This window comes from Bactrocera tryoni, unplaced genomic scaffold (assembly GCF_016617805.1).
Source record: "Bactrocera tryoni isolate S06 unplaced genomic scaffold, CSIRO_BtryS06_freeze2 scaffold_453, whole genome shotgun sequence".
Classification (NCBI taxonomy): Eukaryota; Metazoa; Arthropoda; class Insecta; order Diptera; family Tephritidae; genus Bactrocera; species Bactrocera tryoni.
The window spans coordinates 34921-43650 of record NW_024396148.1 but is presented as its reverse complement, the minus strand read 5'-3'; positions in this window follow the sequence as shown (position 1 = coordinate 43650).

Here is an 8730-nt window from a genome sequence, read left to right as displayed (position 1 = left end):
CTGTAACTGAGCAGCTTAAGATCGCAACGCTTAAAACTCTCTTGCCTTTTATGACTCGGCTAATTCCGCTCGTTCGCGGATTGCGCCCCTCGCGTCGGTTGGGCGGGAGGAGGGTAATCGTTAGGATTATTATTAAAAAATATTGGAGTTTTACAAAAAGTTCATTATTTTCACAAAAAATACATATAACTCCCTTGTTTATGAGACATTTCTGTAAAATACTCTTTAGGTCAGAATGTTGAGTCACTGTAATGTGAGTCTGACACTTTTTGTTTACGATTTTTAAATATATTTTTTCCTCTTGGCCATATTTCAAGTATATTTGGTTCTTATAGCAATTGATACTCCTTTCCGTTATAAATATATATTTTAAATTATCTTCTAACGCGCTGTGTACAGTTGCATCTATTGACTTTGGATTATGGTATGCTACTTTTTTACTTTCAATTTTACTATTTCCAAAATTATTGTATATATCTCTATCTAAGAAATTTTCATTATTTGAAACAAAGTATCTGCTTAAAGTATCTGCAACAGTATTATCCTTTCCTTTAATATACGTAATTTCAAAATCATATTCATTTAGTAGAATTTTCCACCTTTGTAGCTTCATATTAGGTTCTTTAATATTATGCAACCAAGTTAAAGGCTTATGGTCAGTTTGTATTATGAACTTTCGACCATATAAATAAGTTCGGAAATGTTTCACAGACCATACCATGGCTAAGGCTTCTTCCTCAATAGTAGAGTAACGAATTTCGTGATCCGACAAGGTACGAGAAGCGTAGCATATTGGGTGACTATTTTGACTCAAAACAGAGCCAACGGCGTATTGCGAAGCATCGGTGGTGAGTATGAATTTCTTATTAAAATCTGGCGGTTGTAAGACAGGTTCACTGGTTATAAGTTTTTTCAAGTTATTAAAGAGTTTAAAAAATCAATATTTTGAAAATCTAAAACAGCATTTTTCTTTAAGAATCTCACCATAGGATAAGCTACCTTTGCGTAGTCCCGTATAAATTTACGGTAATATCCTGTCATGCCTAGGAATTGTTTTATTTCTTTAATACGAGTTGGCGGTTTCATATTTTCGATAGATTTTATCTTTGAGGGATCCGGCTTTATATCTTCTCTGGACACGACATGTCCCAAAAATTTTGTTGATAATTCAGCGAATTGGCATTTGTTAAATTGAATTTTTAAATTAGAAGCACGTAAGGTATTGAAAACCTTTTTAATGGAAAGAATATGTTCTTCAAAGCTTGTAGAAAATATTAAAATGTCATCTAAATATACGACACAAATCTTGTTTATATGTTCTCTTAAAACATAGTTAATGAGCCTCTGAAATGTTGCAGGTGCTGTTTTGAGACCAAACGGCATTCTTGTGAATTCATAATGACCATCTGCCGTTGAAAAAGCTGTTTTGGCTCGATCATTAGGGTGAACCTCAATCTGGTGAAATCCCTTCGCCAGATCGATGGTGCTAAAATAACAACATTTTCCCAATTTGTCAAATATGTCCTGCATATTTGGAATTGGGAACTTATCATCTATTGTTTGCTCATTAAGTTTTCGATAATCAATAACTACACGCCATTGTGGTTTTCCGTTTTTATCAGCCTTTTTGGCGAATTGTAGAGACTATTACTCGGAACGATTATTTCTTGCGCTAACATATCTTGTATCTGCCTATCTACCTCTGCGCGATGTACCACTGGATAAGTCGACTGTAAATTGGAGTATCGCTTTTCGTTATTATTCTATGTTTAATTTCCGTGGTAAAAGGCAAATTTTCTCCTTCTTTGTAGAAAATGTCCTGATAGCTATTTAAAACCGTCCTTAAAACTTCCTCATCTTTTGGGTTTAAATGTTTGGCAAACTTTACTACTGAGTTTGCTTCTATTTCCTCTTCGCAACTAAGTACCTGTAAGCTTTGATTTCTTATATAGTCTTCTAGAGAATTTTCTTCTTCTTCACTGAAGTATATAGGCATTGTTGTATCGTCTGTTGTTATTTTCTCATTTTTGTAATCAATTATTGTATTTAAATCAAATAAAATATTATTCCCTACAATGCCGTCAAAATAATTGTGAAATGGGTATTCTATAAAATTCACAAAATAGTTAGTTTTATTGAATTCTTTTAAAAGTGGTACACGAAATTGATTTTTGTTAAAATACATCTTCCCAAAACTTTTAATGACCTTATTGTTGGTTTTACTGCATATTGGGGTCTACATAACTTCGGATTTATTACACTAAATTCCGCTCCTGTATCTACAATGAATCTTAATTTCCTTATATGCGTGTTTACAATTATATAGGGTAGTTTTCTTCGGCTACTAATTGAAAATTTCCAATTTCCATTTGTTCGGCCGATGATTGGCCTGGAATATCATTATTCGGAGAAGTATTATTACTTGTACCAAATTGATATTGATTTTGGGAAAAAAGTTTTCGTCCAATATTTCGAGTATTAGATGTAAACCTCGACTGTACCGAAGGATTTGGGTATAAGTTATTATTATTCTGCTGTCCATACTGCTGTTGAAGTCGTTCATTATTGATGTTATTGTTGTAGTAGTGTCCCCCGCTAACGCTGTTATGGTATGGTTCACCATAGTTGTTGTATTTGTAATTTTATCCAGTACTATTACTATTATTATAAAAATGATCTGCTTTCGAATATCTATTTATTTTTTTGTTATTTTGTTGTTCATATTTATTAGAATTAGTATAAAAATTTAATCGATTATTATATTTTAAATACCCATTTGATTTTATAATATCATACGCATCTTTTAAATCCTTAGGATTTCGACTAACTATTATACTTTTAACTGGCTCTGGTAAACCGTATTTGAAAGAATTGAGAGCTATTCTACAATTACTTTCACAATTAATTCCATTTATCTTATTTTCACTAAAATATAAGGCATTATTTAAACGACATAGTAAAATATTAAGCTTATTATAAAAATTTTCTATTGTTGAATCGCAACGACAAGACCTTATTTTATCGATTAATTCATCCACCGAATTTTTTTCTCCGTGGTTATCAATTAATACTTTTTTAATCAAAGGCCAAGTATCAACATTACCATTGATTAGTAATGATTGTCTTGCATTGCCAACGATTTTATCTTTTATATTTCCCATTAGTAATATTTTAAAATCTACTGGGAAAGACTCTAAAATTGGGATCATAGAATCAATTCGTTCTATAAACCCTAACAAAGAGTTTTCATTACCATCATATGGTAGTATGCTAGAAAGATTTGTAGAAATAAGGTTAAATTTAGCATTAATATCTAAGTTTTCCATTTTGACTGTGAGTTTTTGTACAGTGTTATCAAAAGTACTCCGGTGCAGTGTTGTTGCAATATTTATATTACAGCTGCTTTTTCTTCTTCTTGTTGGCGTTTAGTTGTTGCAGTTCGATATGCAATTTTGTTGTTGAAATGTTGTTTTTATAAATACCTGTAGTAATGATGTTTTTTGTAGTCGAATGTTCTGGTCTGTCCAAAAGGGCTTTTTTCCTTTTTCAAGGTGACCTTTTAGGTATTCTCCAAAGAGAAAATGGTGTTGTACAATTTTTCTTATTAGAACCGCTTTCGCTAAACTTCTGTAGTAGCGATGTGTTTTGTAGTCGAATGTTCTGGTCTGTCCTAAACGGCCTTTTTACTTTTTCAAGGTGACCTTCTAGGTATTCCCCAAAGAGAAAATGTTGTTGTAAAATGTTTCTTATTAGAACCACTTTCGCTTCACTTCTTTCAAGTATACTTGATGTAAATGTTTTAAATTTTTTTTCTTATTGGAACCGCTATCGCATAACTTCTTTCACTTGTCCTTGAGGTGACCTTTCTACAAAATGAAGGTGACCTTAACTTTTATAATTATTTTATTACTTATTTTTTTGTAATACAATAAATTAACTTCACTGTTTATTTAATTTCGTTGAATATCTCTATTTTTGTTGCTTTTACGCACTTTGAGTATTCAGAAATGTTTATAATTTGTATAAATTGAGGTGTTCTTTAAAAGTCTTCACATTTTTTTATTTTTAAATTTTATGTGTGTATTTTTTTATTATTCATAGCACTTTTCGCACTGAAAATCTCGTTTTTTTTCCTTCTTTTTTAAAGTATTTAACTACTTTACATAAAAATAAAAATTTAACTTTTTATTTTCTAGCGTTTTAAGTTCGCGTCCGACTGCGCCAATAACAAGTCCGTTCTTTTCGAATGTAACTTTATTAATTCATTACAATTTCCAATCCTTACAGCTAGGAAGTTAACATAATGTATGTGAGCTTAAAACTAATGAGTGCAAATGTTTATTGTTGTTGTTATTATTTAAGAGAAAGAGAGAATTTAGTTTAAGGAAAGATCAATTAGCAAGTATGGAAATTATGAAATGAGAAAAAGAGATATGAGAGGATAAGTAAGACAGGTAAAGAAAGAATGAAGAAGGAAGTGTATGTTGTTGGTAGTGGGAGTATTGGTATATGACTATATAAAATTATACCAATTATTCTATAAACTCCAGTATGTTTGATCCGAATGTGTTTTTCACATATTTTATTACAGTTCGTAAACGAAACGCAATTAACGATTTTACTTACTACTTAAGTTGAAGATATTTTAACAATCAAAATTAAACCTAAAATGTCTCATATGTAGTTCTGTATTTAAATTCATTTTAATGTATAAATTCATATATGTTGGTCTAAAGATCGTATCCCGAAATAAAGTAATAAAATATTTCTATACAAAATGCGTAGTTATACGAAAATTAAAGCACGTAAATTTTACATATAGTGGAGCGCCGTAAGGCTTAAAAATAGTAAAATCTCGGAACCCAGGGACAGTCAAAGAATCCGTATAACAAGTGTTTGACTGCATTACTAAAACCTCAAATAAAAAAGTTTAAAAAAAAATTTGCCGATCTCGATTACAACAATTTTTAACAACATTTTACTGAAAAATGAGAGGTGAAATGAAAAATATGTTTAGAGTAAAGTTTTTAATTTTATAATATATGTAATGAACTATGTTTGCAAAGTAACTTTAATGTTAACTTATTAGATTTTTGCAAAATATAATGATTTACAACAAAAATTTATCTTTAACCATATACATTATTGTTCATTATTGTCGTCGTCGATCTCGTTGAGGTAGATTGTAGGTAAAGGATTAGTACGTAGTAGTAAGCAAGCTGCAGTGCAGTTTAATCCACTTTTCCTGCACCTACAAGATGTTCCACATCCTGTTTTGCATGTGCAAAAAATAATTTTCAGTAAAGATTCTGCAGCTGGTCGCTGCATCATTGTATGCGGTATCAATATTCCGCATTCATAATTCCAACCCAATTCTTCTGGTGATATTTCTCTTCCGAGCCATGTTTAAATTTGTAAAAATAATATTTTAAAATGTTCAAAAGCGGCATCTGCAGTAGGTGGTAAAGACGGCAGTTTAACGCAGGTATTTTTAGCAGTTGCTTTCAAAAAAGAGTTATATCTTAATACATTTAGATCTTTTATTTTCTGGGGGGCACCGTATAAAGCAAGAGTGCATGTAACACCAGTCTTAAAAATTTCATCGATATCTTTGCATTCATTATTTAGAAACCGTCGCAGCATTTTGCAAGTCTGTTCGTCTTTCAAAACTGTTTGCAAACACGTTTTGCCACGTTGGAAAAAAGGTGACGTCGTGGCACAGGCAGTGAATGCATGTAAGAACAGAATATGCTCTTTACACTTTGGTAATATTTTTTCTAAGCTCTTAGAAGAGTACGCTTTTTGCGGTATTTTGCCTTGCAATGGTTTTCGAAAATAAATTTCACGGTCTGGTGGTGAGAGTGCAGTCAATAAAACTAAAACATCTACATATTCGGACACTATAGCAATGTTTTCAAATTGCAGATTAACTGCAGTTTAAATTATGAGTCTATCAGCATCAGCTTCTGCTTGGCAAGAAAATATTTTATTTGCGGTGAGTGTTTCTCGTAGCATAGCTATGAGCCTACTCTTATTTTTGGCATTTGATAAAAGTTTCTCCTGCGCTATTTTTAGAGGCATGGTTTTATCAAATATTATATCATTACATGCATTTCTTTAGAGCCACGCGTTCGTTCGATCGATTTTGTTCAGCTCTTCTTGTAACCACCAAATTCGACATAAATGTTATGTCCATAATTGTCATGTAGATATCTGAGGAAATGTTGACAAATGGTACCGAAATTTTCATCTATTTGCCACTTGCAACGGTGTAGTAACATCCCTCCATCAATTACGTAAGAAAATTTTCGTACATCTTTGACATCCTCTAACACTTCTGAGAATAGGTCATAAAATGTAAATTTTGTTGTTTTTCGTAGTTCACCATCTTCAAAAAGAGCAAGAGGATAAGTAGCTAATTCATAAGTCATGTAGTTTTTTAGTTCTTCATCAGATTTTTTTAATACGCATATACGCTGAAATAATAATAATGGATCAATTGGAGTAATAACATCATCTAGTTTGATTTTGCTAGTGGATGCTAACAAAGGAATAATCTTGTCTTTTATTGATAACTTAATTTCTTTAAAATTTTCCCATTAATTTTCTTCATTATTTGTAGACCTTGCTCAAAAGCTGCGTAGCAGTTTACGGTTTCTTTCCCAGTTATTCCAGTTGCGATAGACATAATGACACCAACATCAGGGAATGGAGAATGTTGAATAAAATATTCTTCCAATTTTTTTACGTCAATGTCGTCCCTTTTGATTCGGGCATCGGTTGAATCAGCGTGTTGATAACCTTTTTTAAAAGATATATTACAAAATTCTTCTATACCTTTTATTTATATCTTTTGGAAAAATAACACCTTTTATCCATTTATAGACGATACTTTCTGTTACACCACGTTTAAAAGGTCCTCCTTCAACACTCATAGATTTCATTAAAGTTTGTTCAATGGTTTGATCGGTGAAAATTCTAGAAAAAAAAATCGGAACGTCTAGCAGTGGAATAACCTTCTGTAAATTTTTGAAACTCTTCTTGGTCCATTTGGATAGACAACTCCTGCATGTCTTGCAAGTACAGTTGCGCGGACTTTGCATACGGGAAATGTCCTGATGCATGGAAGTATGGAATCATTCTCTTAATAGTTTGTAAATGCACATTCCAATCACCCATACGCTCAGCTGCAATAAAATCTTTTAGCACTGATACCATTCGAAAATAGCTGATCCATAATCTGGACGTTTTATTTTTACTCTCTTGATCATGTAATTTTTTTTGAAATTTAATTTAAACTTGGGAATCCAATATTTTCCGTTATTTCGGTGTAATTAAACATTTGAAAAATATTGGCATTCGTCTCATCAGCAATTACAGTTTGAAAACCGAATTATTTTTTAATAGACCATCGAAAATTAATCTCGCTAAAGCTAGCTGCAAAAGTATATGTGCACGTACCTCTCTAGCATATGCACGTCCAGACATGATATGATCGATTATATTTTGAATGGTAAGAATATTATTGACGAAGTATCATTTCTATTATTTTTTGGAGCCAAATTTTCTATGAAGTGTAACAGCTAAAGACATATGCAGTGGTGGTACAAATGAACGAGGCCTTACTGCAGATATAATCGCAAGAGCTATTGAGGTGCATTTCGTTTCATAATGATTCATAAACTCTGGTTTACCTTTTTTGTCATTTAGAATTATTTCTAATAAAAAAAAAATGATAGAGATTTTGGTATTGTCTCATGAACGTTGTCAAACATTTTATCGCTAGCCGGATACATTTTATTATCATAAACCTGCGTCCGGATGTGTCGTCGTAAAATTTTACCAACAGCTTTCATAATACGGTATTCTTCTTCCTCACTATCTTTTGACCTCTGACTGTACCAGTTATCGGACAATTTTTCGTATTGTTGTTTTTTAAAACATATTATTGTATTGGATCCAAATTTACTGGAGAATACAATATTATCCTCATAATTATTCGTTAACCTCATTTTTATTGTTTTATCGTCAGGACTATGGTCAATTGTTATAATACTTTTTAATTCTGCCAGTGAAAACTGACAGTCATCGTTTTCTTTAATATATTTGAAAAGCTGCTCCATTGCTGCATCTACTTGTATTGTGACTGGATGAATTTTTTTCTCTCTCTAGGTCTGTTTTACGGTATTTTTTAAACGCATATAACAATCCGCTTTATACTTAGGTTCCTGAGCTACTACATAAATCTAACACGCCTACAATTCTTTTACGTATATTGCAACAATATTCACTTCTCTCTTCACTTATCAAATTTAATATCGTTTTCTTGAAATCAGAAGTAGTTACGTAGCTCATTTGTTGTCTTGATGATTTGGATTTTCTTTTTTCCTTCATTTCATACGCTTCTTTTTCACATAAAAAGCACCTATTTTTTAAATCAAAATAAATTGAAGTAGCCGCTCGAAGTTTTTTTTAGGTGGCGAGCATGCTGGTGTGGTGTTTTTTTTTTAAATAAGTATTAATACACCCTTTATTGATATATTTTTGTCTGGATACTGAATGCACGTAGACAAGTTCGCGAGTATTTAAATACTGAGAAAGTCCATCCGCTCTTTCCGTAGAAACAACTTTCAGTGTTGATATTCCTCTAGTGACATATATAATATCTCCTAGTTCAGAGATTAATTCAGAATTACATCCGAATTTGTCAAAAATGAGGCAATGATTACT